The sequence below is a fragment of the Cetorhinus maximus genome, chromosome 2, assembly GCF_964194155.1.
Source record: "Cetorhinus maximus chromosome 2, sCetMax3.hap1.1, whole genome shotgun sequence".
Lineage (NCBI taxonomy): Eukaryota > Metazoa > Chordata > Chondrichthyes > Lamniformes > Cetorhinidae > Cetorhinus > Cetorhinus maximus.
Window position 1 is genome coordinate 187160735 of NC_135880.1, and position 14357 is coordinate 187175091.

A 14357-nucleotide genomic window follows, 5' to 3' on the forward strand; every position below is an offset into this window, starting at 1 on the left:
TGCATTCGGCCTGCCTCTCCTTCACTAACGGTAGGGACAGGAATGGAGCTGCACATTATCGAATCCTGTGCGTCCTTCGGTCATGTGCCCTATGCTTCTGCCACATGATCAGTGCATGTTGGGGAACAAAGGAGAAAAGTGAAATCATTGTTTAACCCTGACAATGCCGGATCCATGCAAACCCATAGGTCAGGTTTTGTTGCAGGAATACTGGAATCATAAAGTAGAGCATCTGTGCAAATATAGGCCTTGAGTTTATCACAGGGTTTGCAATTCAGCTTGAATGTGTCCCTAGAGGTAAGACAATGAAAATGTCTGATCATGTGACATGTGGTCACATGGCACTTGCAAATTTTGCTGTAAGGATTGTTTTCAGTGTACTGCGGTGCCTTTGCTCATTGTTTTGGTTATTTCAGACATGCAAACTCTCACAAATTAATTCCGAAAGACACGATTTTTCTTAAAACTTGGGATTTTTAAATGTCTTTCTCAGTATGTGTACCCAGTGTGGGAAATGCACACACTCCTATCAGTCAAGCATAGCTGTGTGCCTAGACTCCAGAGTGCCAACTGGAGAGGAGTCTGGAAGTAAAATCTTGCCTTGCCAAGGAACCTGAAGCAATTGACTTGCAGGTACTTTACTCTGCATGCTGATGTTCTGCTTGAGTTACAGGATGATGTGCGTGACTTGTGCTGGAGCTGGAGGGAAAGGATCTGTTGGTGGATTTGGGACATTCGGCCCTGTCGCAAGCAGGTCTCAAAGAGGATGGGTATGATAGCATGGTGGTAATATCACTGGACTAGTAATCCAGAGGCCCAGGCTAACCATCACCACTTGACATTCAATGGCATTACTATCGCTGAATCCCCCAATATCAATATCCTGGCAGTTATTACTGACCAGAAACTGCACTGGAACAGACATAGAAATGCTTTGGCTACAGCAGACTGGGAATTCTGTGGAGAGTAACTCACCTCTTGACTCCCTAAAGTGCATCCACCATATACAAGGCACAAGTAAGTAGTGTGATGGAATACTCTCCATTTGCCTGGATGAGTGCAGCTCCAGCAATACTTCAGAAGCACCACACCATCCAGGTCAAGCAGCTCGCTTGATCAGCACCTCATCCACTGCCTTTAACATTCACTCCATCCACACTGAAGCACAGTAGCAGCAGTGTGTACCATCTACAAGATGCACTGCAGCAACTCATCAATGCTCCTTCGACAGCACCTTCCAAACCGGTGACCTCTACCACCTAGAAGGACAAGGGCAGCAGATGCTTGGGAGCAGCACCACCTGCAAGTTCCCTTCCAAGCTGCTCGCCATCTTGACTTGGAAATATATCGTCAATCCACAATTTAATTGAATTCAAATTATATTGTCCATTCAGAAATTCAATATGGTACATGTAAAAACCCAGGTTGCCATGGCGCAGAGCCAACATACTGCAATGTTGCTGGGTCGAATTCCTGAAACTCCCTTCCTAACAGCAGTGTGGGTGTACCTACACCACATGGGCTACAGAGTCTTGATCTCACTCACACTAAGAGATGGGGAAACCCTGGCACTGTGCAGCTCCGAGGTTTAGGATTGCAAGGAGAAGGGAAGAGAGAGTGAGAGACACTTCCTGGAGTAGATTCACCCCCCTTGGAGAAGGTGAAGGAAGCTACTGTGCTTTCCAATAGAAATCCCCATTGGTGGGAGGAGGCCTGGCCACTAGAGATCCCCATTGGTGGGAGGAGGCCTGGCCACTAGAGATCCCCATTGGGGGTTGCCCAGCTGAAGCAGCCGATTTCTGCCCAAATTTAGAGTAATATAGATTTTATAAAGAGCTCTGACCTGTCAGCGATAAATAGATTCATCAAATAAGATGAATGAACCAATGCTTAATCTCGATTCTGTTTGTCAGAAGGAGGGGCTGCGCGAGCTGACGCTGTGGGCGGGACAATGCGAGCTGACGCTGTGGGCGGGACAAATCGTGCTGACGCTATGGGCGGGACAATGCAAGCTGACGCTGTGGGCGGGATAATGCGTGCTGACGCTATGTGGGGGGGGGGGGGTGCGTGTGTAGACGCTCCCCCATGCCCCCATGCGTGCTGACGGTTACAAACGTGCGTGATGACGCTATGGGCGTAGCTGTGCGTGTTAGCGCTGCCTGCGGTTGGCGGTTTGAGGTTTGCGGTTCCCTCAGTGAGAGAGAGGGAGATGGAGCCGGGAGCGGCTTACAGAGTCCGCGAGTAAGGCGGGGGGTGAACCGGCGAATGCAGGTAGGGCGAATTTGGTGAGGGAAAGGTGGTGGGTTTGAGAGTAACAGCGGTGTGGACATCGCGGAGAAATCCCGCAGGGGCGGTGGTGGATACGGGAGGCGCTGGGGGGGATGAGGGGGCCAGGGAGGGGGAGCCGGGGGAATGAGGGGGAGCCGGGGGGGGGAGAAGGGGTAGGAGAAGGGAGGGGGGTGGTAGGAGAAGGGAGGGGGGTGGTAGGAGAAGGGACGGAGGGGGGTAGAAGAGGGGGGTAGGAGGGAGGGGGGTAGGAGGGGGTAGCAGGGAGGGGGGAGGAGGGGGGTAGAAGGGGAGGGGGTAGAAGGGGAGGGGGGTGGGTGGGGGGAGGAGGAGGAGGGGGTGGGTGGGGGGAGGAGGGGGTAGAAGGTGGTGGGCGGAGGAGGGGGTAGAAGGTGGTGGGCGGAGGAGGGGGTAGAAGGTGGTGGGCGGAGGAGGGGGTAGAAGGTGGTGGGCGGAGGAGGGGGTAGAAGGTGGTGGGCGGAGGAGGGGGTGGGGGAGGGAGGAGGGGGTGGGTGGGGGGAGGAGGGGGGTAGAATAGGTGGGGGGTAGGAGGGGGTGGGGGCGAGAGGGGTAGGAGGTGGTGGGGGGGAGGAGGAGGGGCTAGGATGGGGGTGGGGGGTAGGAGGGGGTAGAAGGGAGTGGGGGGTAGTAGAAGGGGGTGGGGGGTAGGAGGGGGTAGAAGGGAGTGGGGGGGTAGAAGGGGGTGGGGGGGTAGATGGTAGGGGGTAGATGGGGGGTGGAGGGGGGATAGGACGGGGGTGGGGGTAGGAGGGGGTAGGACGGGGGTGGGGGGTAGGAGGGGGTAGGACGGGCGTGGGGGGTTAGGAGGGGGAGAAGGGGTGGGGGGACGTGGGGGTAGGGTGGCGGGGGTTGGGGGGATGAGGGGTTTGGTGGTTGGGGTGAGTTGACTGGGGGGAGGGGTGTTGGGGTTGTGGGGCCAAGCTGACTGGGGCACTGTGGCTGTGGGAGCGAGCTGGTTGGAGATGGGGGTGGTGAGGCTGCGGTGTGGGAGCGAGCTGTCGGGGGATGGGGATGGGACTGGTGAGGCTGGGGTGTGGGAGCGAGCTGTCGAGGGATGGGGGTGGTGAGGCTGGGGTGTGGGAGCGAGCTGTCGGGGGATGGGTGTGGTGAGGCTGGGGTGTGGGAGTGAGCTGCCTGGGGAGTTGGGGTGTGTGGGCGAGCTGACTCGAGGACGGTGGTGGTGGGGAAGAAGCAGGGTGCGAGGTGGGGGCTTGAAGGGGCTCGCTGGGTGGGAAGACACTTGGAGTAAGCCAAGAATGAGCTTGGTGATTCGTGTTTGATTCAGGGTGCAAGTATTTCGATGACATATAAATCCAGATGTGCTGCAGCGTATGAGCATGGGGGGTGTAGAAGGGGGTGGGGGAGGGGGGTAGAAGGGGGTGGGGGAGGGGGGTAGAAGGGGGTGGGGGAGGGGGGTAGAAGGGGGTGGGGGAGGGGGGTAGAAGGGGGTGGGGGAGGGGGGTGGGGGAGTGGGGGTGGAGGGGGGTGGGGGAGTGGGGGTAGAAGGGGGTGGGGGAGTGGGGGTTAGAAGGGGGGAGGGGGATGTGAATTTTTCAGCAGGGGGTGTATTCAGGAAATGGCATCTGCATACGATATCCTGTGGGTGAGTGTTTTACAGCATGATGATTTTATTCAAGTTCAGGTGAGAATGGTGTGTGTTTCCTGCAATGTCAGTGTATTTTGAATTTGTTTTTTCAAAGAATAAGCAGTGACAAATGTTCCCAATCTTTGTTTTTTGCGACCAAATTGTACTAATAATCCAGAGCTAGGATTAATTTAGAAGGTAAGTCTATTCTACACATTCAAAACCGGACAAAGAGAGTGTTTGCCACTTCACACTCCTTACATTCACACAGTAAAAGGAGGACAGAGAAAAGGGGTTTTACAGTTTAAAGACGACAGAAAAATGGGTATTAGTTCACGTGAGTTCCAGAGTCCAAAGTCTAGCGTCCAGAGGGTGTTTGGTGGGCTTCTGCTCCAAAGTATTTCTGACTGGTTAAATCATACAAAATCCTTGAAATGAATGATGCTGCTGCACAAGGTGCTTTTTTGTGTTTGGACCATTTGGCAGGTGTTGATCAGAGACTTTTAGAATCGATCAGGCTTTGTGCAATTGAGACTGCTTACCTAGCCTAGCTGCTGGAGTTCTGTCCGGTTGATGTTAAAACAGGAGTCTGGCTGTGTGCGACCACAGATGTAGTATTAACTATCCAAAAGGCTGGAGGCTTGGGTCATGAGACCTTCCCTCTCCACGATAACTTCAAAAAGGATGTTTATTCAGCACCTGGAATTGACTTTGGTTTCAGGACTGATGAAGTCTCATCATTAGTTGTTGAAAGGGGTGCTATCTATGTTGAAGGTCTGGTGTTTGAGAAGCCATTTCCTTGGCAGGCCCACTGACTCTGCTAGCAAGGCTGGCTTATCAAATGCAAATGACAACCCTGTAGTTCTCTTTGAAATTGGTCTGAACAGTCCCAGGTGTGATAGTAGCTCTCCAGGCATAATGAGGTGTGACATTCCAGAAACTGAGAAAATAACCCTTTTGCCCTTAACTCCTGGGAATAGCTCCCAGACAGAGGGCCAACCCTGTGATCAGGTGGCTTGTAGCAACCATCTTAATTTTTCTTTGTTCAGGAGAAAAGTTCCAGATTAAAATAAAATAGCAATGAGGGTAAAGTTTATAAATATACAGTGTTGGGTTTATTTTCCTTGTCATAGGAACCCAACAGAAGTTAAGATTTGTGTAAGATCTTGAATTGCCAATTTCTGTGGGACTTTCAGAATGTTCTATGAATTGCAGTGAACCTTCCATTCCTGTTTGCTGACCCTACTTGGCTGGGGGGGTTGGGAATGGATCATTATTTTTGGTGCCAAATTTACTTTGTTTCCCTCTTTCACAACCACTGTTTCTGTGAAAAGATACTCTGGAGAGAAGTCCCTTCTGACGTGTCAACACACAGCCACCATATAGTTTGTGGTGGATTAGTCAACAATTTATGTTTATATACTGTAGTTCCATTCACTGAATCTTATGGCATAGAGGCCATTTGGCACATTATAGCTGTGCCCACTCTTTGAAAGAACTATTCAATTAGTCTCACTTCCCTGTTCATTCCCTATAGCCCTGCAGATGTTTCCTTTTCAAGGAAATTCCTTTTTGAGAGTTTCTAGCAAATCGAATAAGAAATTCAGGAGGGCCTTCTTCATCCGGAGAGCGGTTATGGTGTGGAATTCGTTACCACATGGAGTAGCCGAGGTGAATAATGAAGTGATCATTGTATCACAAGGTTTAGGCTGATTGTGGAAAATGATAAAGAACAATCCAGAGTGAGAATAACTAAGTGGGGGAAAGCCAACTGCAATGGGAGTGGGCCGAAAAAGCTGGAGTCATAGGTTGGCAGGAAAAACAGTTGCTGAGCAATGGACTACCTTCGAAGGAGAATGTGTTCAGGCACAGTTAAAGGAAAGGTAGGGCCCAACAAATCCAGAGCTCCCCTGGATAGCAAAAGAGATAGAAATTAAGGTAAAGAAAAAAATGTGTGCTTATGACAGATGTCAGGTAGAAAACACAATTGAGAACCAGGCTGAATAAAGGTTCAAAGGGAAGGTGAGAAAGGAAATAAGAGAAGGGGACTATGAGAAGAGACTGTCAGCTAACATAAAAGGGAATCCCAAGGTCATTTATAGGTATAGAAATAGTAAAAGGGTGGTAAAAGGAGGAGTATAGCAATTAGGGGCAAAAAAGGAGATTTACGCTTGGAGGCAGAGCTGAGGTATTAAATGAATACGTTGCACCTGTCTTTACCAAGGAAGAAGGTGCTACCCAGGCAATGCCGAAAGAAGAGGCAATTCAGACGCTAGGAGGATTTAAAATTGATAAGGTGGTGGTTTTGGATAGGCTGTCTGTACTTATAGTTGATAAGGCACCAGGAGTGGGTGAGATGCATCCAAATATACTGAGGGAAGTGAGTGTAGAAATTGCGGAGGCACTGGCCATAATCTTTCAGCCTTTCTTAGACTCAAGTGATGTCAGGGGACTGGGGAATTGCAAACGTTACAAGAAAGCGCGTAAAGATTAACCCAGCAACTACAGACCAGTCAGTTTAATTTTGGTGGTAGGATAAGTTCTAGAAACAGTAATTCAGGACAAAATTAATAGCCACATGGATAAATACGGGCTAATTAAGGAATACCAGCATGGATTTGTTAAGGAAATGCATTTAACTTGCTAGAGCTTTTCGAACAGGCATCAGAGAATGTTGATGATGGTAATGCTGTCGAAGTGGTGTACATGGGCTTCCAAAGGCATTTGATACAGTGCCGCACAACAGACTTGTGAGAAAAGTTATAGCTCATGGAATAAAAGGCACAGTAGCAGCATGGATATGAAACTGGCTGAGTGACAGGAAACAGAATAGTTATAAATGGATGTTTTTCAGGCTGAAGGAAGGTCTGTAGTGGAGTTCCCTAGGGGTCAGGGTTAGGATCCTTGCTTTTCCTGATGCATATTAATGACCCAGACTTTGTTGTACAGGGCACAATTTCCAAGTTTGCAGATGATACGAAAAATGGAAGATTGTGCACTGAGGAGAACAGTGTAGAACTTCAAAAGGACATAGACAAATTGGTAGAATGGATGGACAGGTGGCAAAATGAATTTCAGTGCAGAGAAATGTGAAGTGATTCATTTTTGTAGGAAGAACATGGACAGTAGAAAATAAAGGGTACAACTCTAAAGGGGATGCAGGTCAGAGGGACCTGGATAATATGTACATAAGTCATTAAAGGTGGCAGCACAGGTTGAGAGAACAGTTAATAAAGCATACAGAATCCTAATATGTATTAATAGGGGCATAAAGTACAAGAGGTTGAACTTGCATAAGACACTAGTTTGGCCTCAGTTGGAGTATTGAGTCCAATTCTGGGCGCCATGCTTTAGGAAAGATATGAAGGCATTGGAGAGAGTGTAGAAAAGATTCATGAGAATAGTTCCTGGGATGAGGAACTTCATTTATGAAAGTAGATTGGAAAAGTTGGAACTGCTTTCCTTGGAGAAAAGAAGGCTGAGAGGAGATTTGATAGAGGCATTCAAAATCATGAGGGATCTGGACAGAGGCAGAAACTTACCACTTGTGAACTGATTGAAAATGAGAGGGCACAGATTTAAAATAATTGGCAAGAGCAGCAAAAGTGACCTGAGAAAAACCTATACCCACACAGCAACTGCCTGATCATGTGCTGTAAGAAGGTTCAGTTGCAGCATTCAAAACAATTAGGTTGTTATCTGAATGGAGAATGTGCAGGGCTATGGGGAGAAGATGGAAGAATGGCACTATATGAACTGCTCATTTAGTGAGCTGTACAGGCATGATGGGCCGAATGGCCTCTTTCTGCACTGTAACAATTCTGTGAATAGCATTTAATGGATTTAAGGAGAAGTTAAATAAGCACGAGGGAAAATGGCTACATGGAGTATAAACACTGACGTACATCACTCGCATCAAAGAGCCTATACTTCGGCTTAATGCTCTATGTAATTCTATGAATCTGCTTCTGACACTGTTTCAGGCGGTGTATTTCAGATCATAAACACTTAACATAGGAAAACATCCCAAAGCACTTCACAGGTTCATAATCAGACAAACAATAACATAGAGCCATAGAAGGAGACATTAGGACAGTTCACCAAAAGCTTGGTCATAGAGTTAGGGAGGAGAGAGAGAGAGAGAGGTTAAGAGAGGAAATTCCAGAGCTTAGGTCTCGGAGGGCTGAAAGCCTGACTACCAATAGTGAAGTGAGTAAATTTGGGGTCGAACAAGAAACCTGAGCTGAAAGTACATATGTCAGAGGGTTTTACAGTTGGAGGAGTTTACAGAGATAGGGAGCGGTGAAACCATGGAGAGATTTGGAAACTAGGATGAGAGTTTTAGTATCAGCACATTGCTGCACTGGGAGCCAATGTAAGTCAGTGAGCACAGGAGTGATGGGTGAAAGGGACTTAGTATAAGTTAGGCTAGGGTCAGCAGAGTTTTAGATGAGTTTACAGAGAGTAGAAGTTGGGAGGCCAGCAGGGGAGCATTGCAATAGTTGAATCTCAAAGGAACAAAGGCATGGATGAGGGTTTCAGCAACAGATGAGTTGAGGCAGGGGTGAAGTTGGGAGTTGTGGGAGTAGTCAGACTTGGTAATGTAGAGGATATGGAGTCAGAAGTTCAGCTCAGGGTTAAATAGGAAGATAACTTAAACTAAATAAATGCTCATAGTTTAAAATTCTTTCGAGTTATCAACAGTCACAGATTGCAACTCTTTTGAGTACAATCACAGTTCTTGGTTTCCGGGAGTGGGACATGAACCCACAACCTTCTGATTCAAAGGCGAGGGTGCTATGGACTGAGCCACAGCTGACACCTCATGCCCATAGTTTAAGGTGCATAGACAGATTATATTTTAACTGATGTACAGGTGTGCAGCAGGTACTGTGGCTTTGTTGTTTTAAGATGGCGAACAGCAGTTGGAGTACAGCTGTGTTGTGGAATGTTGGAATACAGGTTTTCTATGACGAGAGGTTTAGACTGAGTTTGTGAAAATCCAGGAGTGTCACTAGGTCTTTTTTGTCTACTTACAGAGGGACGGAGACCTGGAGTAGGCCTTTGACTGAGAATTGGGGCTGGGTACAGAATATAAATATCTCAAGAGATTATAAATTAATTAAGACTTTCAATTTATACAGTACCTTTCATGACCAAAGGAAATCTCAAATTGCTTTACAACCAATGAAGTACTTTTGAAATTAGTTGAAATGTAGGAAACGTGGTGTCCAATGTGGGCACAGCAAACACTCATAATTAGCAATGTTATAATGATCAGATAATCTATTTTTGTGATGTTGATTAAGGGCCAGGATTCTGAGGATAATTTCCCTGCTCTTCTTAAAAAAAAAGTGCCCTGGGACCTTTATGTTCACCTGAGAGGGCAGATTGGAACTTGGGTTTAATATCTCACCTGAAACCCAGTGCCTCCAGCAGTGCACCGTACCCTCAATGCCAGTTTTGATCCTTGTGCTCAAATCTTGGAGTGAATCTTGACCTCTCAACCTCTGACTCAGAGGCAAGAGTGTTACTATGAGTCATGACTGACACTGGACGAGTTTGTGTGTCAGGGGAGTAGGGTGAGATTGCTGGTGCTTTTTCATGGTTCAGTTTCCCACTCGCTCAGTTCCTCGTGCTGGGACTGTTGATAACTGCAGAGGATAACTGCACGTTTTCCTTGGAGGGGAAAGTGGAAACTCGACAATGAAGTTGAGCCTGGGCAGTATCCCGTAACTGCTATTGGACACTGGTGCAGTGTTGGGTGCAGGTCACTCCCTGCCAAGCATGCTGAAGGCTGGGCATTAACTGGTGGAGGATCAGCAGTGTATATGAGCAGGGCATGTGCTCAGATTTACTTTAGATGGTGCGAATTTTACAGATACCATCACTGATACATGGAGTGTATAACGACTGGATTGACATGTTTAAAGTTGTAGAGGGGTGAGGGGAAGAGGTTGGGTGGAGGTGGATGAGGAAGGTGGGGGTTTGAACCTTTTTAAGAGTAGTGAGAGGGGGTTGAGCTCGGTTGGGTTGCAATAATTTGAGTTGGGGGGAGCTATCTGTCTTTTTACCAATAACTTATAGCATTTTAAATTATACATTGAGTGTCCAACGTAGTTACAAATAGTCACAGTGAAGTTTGCTTTAAGATCCCATAACTACTGCCCCTAAATGGAGCAGTTTTCTGATGTGTTTCGTGGAAAAAATGTTCTGTGTTTTTCAACTAACTGAAGGACAATGCAGAGGCCTGCCCCTTGACCTGGAAGCTGCACAGATGAAGGGTGTATTGTTTGCAGCCTGGGAATTCTGCCGACTCATACTGACCACCTGGCATTATTGCTTTTACATTGTGAAGGAAACTAAGTTTTTAATATTAAATAATTAGCTTGTTTCTGTGAATTTGCATTGGAAAAGGATATGCAATTCTTTCAAGGCACACTGGATGTGTCTCAGTATAGCAGACATTTAGTCTGTCAGTTGTATTAATGGGCATGGGATTTTGTCTTGACAACATAGCCTGAGCCCACTCCCCCACATCCTGGTGTTATCCCTCCCTATCATTGAATTCCATCTCCTCAGTTTCATGCTCTTTCACTCACTCCCTGCCTCCTTGGGTAAGTCTCCTACCTCAACTAGGTCTCATTCCAATCTTCTCTTTCCACTTCTCCCTCCCCAATTGTGGTGGCATTCACTTCTTTCTCCTCCCTCCTCCAAGCCTGAATGAAAAAAATGGGAGAAATTTGTGCCCTCATTCTTTCCCCAAATGCCTCACAGCCAATGAGGTACGGTTAAAGTGTCGTCATTGTTGTAATGTAGGCCCTTGAGAAGGTGGTGAGTCTCCTTCTTGAACCACTGCAGTCAGTGTAGTGTAGGTACACTCATGGTGCTGTTAAGGGGTGAATTCCAGGATTTTGACACAGCAATGATGGAGGAACGGTGATATAGCTCCAAGTCAGAGTGACTTGGAGGAGAACTTGTAGGTGATGGTGTTTGCACTGTATATATGAAGTTAATCTCTCTGTTGCTATTTAGGGCTGGTAATTCATATTGTAAGTACCCTGATTTATGGTCCTGACATGAAACTCAATCTTGGAGACCAAGGAACAAATAAAACTATGACATTTCATGCTAGCAGGTGGTAAATTGTTCCTAGAGCTTTATTAAACTTTCTTTTATATCTCGTAGCAATATTTTTGTGCCAGCTTTGTTATTCACAGTTCTATTAATGTCAGAAGGCAGTCATTCTCAGGATGCAAAGCTGCTTCGACAGTCAGAAATGCAGATTAGATAGGTTTCTTTCAGAAGATAATTTTGGAATAAGTAACAATATTTGCACATTTTGTTCTACTATCCAACAATTTGTGGTGCCTATACGGTGCTTAGGGAAAAGATACCGTTCATGTTGCTCACCGTGCATGGCCCCATTCCAGAGATTGTTGGACCAACATTCACAATATCTGATAAGAATTTGTAAATTTGATACATTAACATTAAAAGAAACATGAGGGCTGGTCAAACAGTCTTGACCTGATTACATTTTGAATACAGACAGTGACCAGTTTCTCATGAAGCTAATCTTTAGTCAGTTTTGTGTAGGTGGGAGGAGGTTTTTGTGCTGTATATCCTATGTAATATTGTCTTTCTTGCCACTGGAGCTAACTCTTAAGAATGTAACTCTCAGAAGCCAATGTTTTGAATCACGCTGGTTTATCGTGAAGCATAAAGTACAGAAAGATCCTGTTTGATACATAACAGAGCTGCACTTCTGTCACAACATTGCTTATTTTGTGTACAACATCAGAGGTTCAGGGTAAGGGGAATTACAGTTCAGAGAACTGGAAGCTGACTGCAATATTGAACCCTGGGGAGTGATTGCAGGTTTGATACGGCCCTCCTGGGCAGATATAATGGAACATCTGTTCTTGTGCCACTGTTTCTGAACCCATCATAAACAAAGTGATGTAAATATGCAGAAGGTCACAGCATTTGTAAGGAGAAGACAGGATATGACATTTATGTTGTGTACATCAGAATGGATAACACCCAAAATATAACTTCTCTTGTCTTTACAGATGTTGCTGTGTGTATTTTCAGCATTTGCATTGTATCTAATGGCTAGCTGATTCTAATAGTGGGAAATTCAGATTTGTGGTCAGTAATTCCTGAACCTTCAGCATATGGACTGCTGTCAAATGAGACAGTGGAGATAATGAGTTTCAGTAATTCAGTCTCGATGGTGACCCTGCATATTTGTAACAGGCATGGTTGGATGATGTAGTTCATTTTTGCAAACATGCTGTCATGTTCAGGTTATTTTAAGCTATATTTTCTCAATTGTAATGCTTGAGATAAATGCAGGATGTCGAGGCAGCAGCTGATGGAATGAACTGATCCATGCAAAGTCTGCCTCTGGCATAGTAGAAACTGAAAGCATGCTTGCTGTGCCTTGTTTGAAAAGAAGTATTTGTGATTAGATTGCATAGAGCCAGGTTTATAGAGCCATAGATTGCATAGAGCATAGGTTTGAGAGCACTGTGGCGAGAAGATAGTAGTGATGTATTGGATGGTTTGCCCTCGTGCTAACAGTCTCAAGTGGTAAAGATGCTACGGGGACAGTGTGTATACCCTGGAGCAGGAAAATCATCTGTGCTGGAATGTGTCTCGAAACAGTATTTGGAGCTCCTCCTATTGAATACATAGTTTTGTGTTGGAACAGAGGTACAGTGGAGGCTGTTCCGCCATTGAACACAACCTGTTCTGCATCTTGATTTCATTTACCCGCTTAGTTCCATATTCCTTTATACTCTTGCTGAACAAATATCTTTCACAAAGTTCCTATGTTGCACAAAGCTATGTGGTTCAGAAATGTAATTCCTGGTTTGTGCAGTTAGCTGGTTTCGGGGCAGTTGGATTGGCCACCTGACAGGTTTCCAGCTGGGTAATACATGTTGCAGTTCTGGTCACCACATTATAGGAAGGATGTGATTGCACTGGAGAGGGTGCAGACGAGATTTACCAGGATGCTGCCTGGGCTGGAGGGTCTGAGCTATGAGGAAAGATTGGATTGGGTGGGGCTGTTTTCTTTGGAGCAGCGAAGGTTAAGAGGGGACCTGATAGAGGTGCATAACATAATGAGGGGCATAGATAGGCACTTTTTCCATTAGTAGAGGGGTCAATAACCAGGGGACATAGATTTAAGCTAAGAGGGAAGTTGAGAAATTTTTTCACCCAGAGGGTGGTAAAAGTCTGGAACTCACTTCCTGAAAGGGTGGTTGAGTCAGAAACTCTTGTAACATTTAAGAAGTATTTAGATTTTCACTTGTGTTGCCATAGCCTCCAAGGCTTTGGGCCAAGCGCTGGAAAATGGGATGAGTGTAGTCACATCTTTGTTTGCCATGATGGGCAGAATGGCCCCCTTCTGTGTTGTAAACATCTGAGTCTATGAGAAAATGGGTTTAGCTATAATGCCCTCACTGATTCAATAGCCAATTAGCACTCACTGTCTAGGCTTACACTCAAAGAATGGGCAGTTGGGCAAAGTACTGCCAGCAGCCAGTACCTGTAGAACTACACCCCACCGAGAGCCAGCACCTTCAGGAAAGGAGGAGAAAAAATAATTAAAAATGTAAAGGTGTCTTCAGGGTGAAATGATGGTGATTTCATCAAACTGGAAAATGCTATTTCAGTACTCTGTACTTTGTTTTTGAAGGAACTTGCTGACCATTTAAACTTATAGCTCACTTTGGAATTTTGGTGAATTTATTATTAGTAAAATAATGTGGATTAGGGCTTCCGTTGAAATGTGTTTCTGGAATTCAAGAGGTCATTTCAGTGTAAAGTAAGGAATGTGCAAGGTCTGTTTTAGATTTGGCTGGGCAGATGCTGGGAATTTGGAACGGTACTGCTAAGCTTGGAGTTTGACGTGTCAAACTGGCCATTTAATAAGGAACTGGAACTTTATTAGTTTTAAGGAGGGGGTTAGAAAAAGGCTGACATGACTGCATGACAGCCTTTGAGTGACAACTTAGGGAGGTTCTAGCGGTGTTACATAAAACTTCAGCGCTCATTGGGTTAATTGTTCTTCCTGTAAATTTTTTTTCATTCATTTACGGGATGTGGGCTTCGCTGGCTGGGCCAACATTTATTGCCCATCCCTAGTTGCACTTGAGGTGGTGGTGAACTGCTGCCTAGAACTGCTGCAGTCCATGTGGTGTAGGTGCACCCACTGTGCTGTTAGGAAGGGAGCCCCAGGATTTTGCCCCAGTGACAGTGAACGAACAGCGATATATTTCCAAGTCAAGGATGGTGAGTGACTTGGAGGGGAACTTCCAGTTGGTGGTGTGCCCTTGTCCTTCTAGATGGTAGTGGTTGTGGGTTTGGAAGGTGCTGTTGAAGGAGCCTTGGCGAATTCCTGCATTGCATCTTGTAGATGGTACACACTGCTGCTACAGTGTGTCGGTGG

General features: G+C 46.1%; 1 protein-coding gene across 2 annotated transcripts in view; it reads left to right on the top strand.

The window, feature by feature from the left end:
- Positions 1-2171: 2171 nt before the first annotated feature.
- The window catches only part of arhgap32b (Rho GTPase activating protein 32b), a 539127-nt gene continuing 526941 nt past the window's right edge, over positions 2172-14357 (top strand). Inside the window, exon 1 of one of the 2 annotated variants that reach the window (XM_078530751.1) lies at positions 2172-2271. The gene's annotated coding sequence lies outside the window, so the exon portion shown is untranslated. The remainder of the gene's footprint in view (positions 2272-14357) is intronic. The other variant, XM_078530768.1, reaches the window with a different exon arrangement.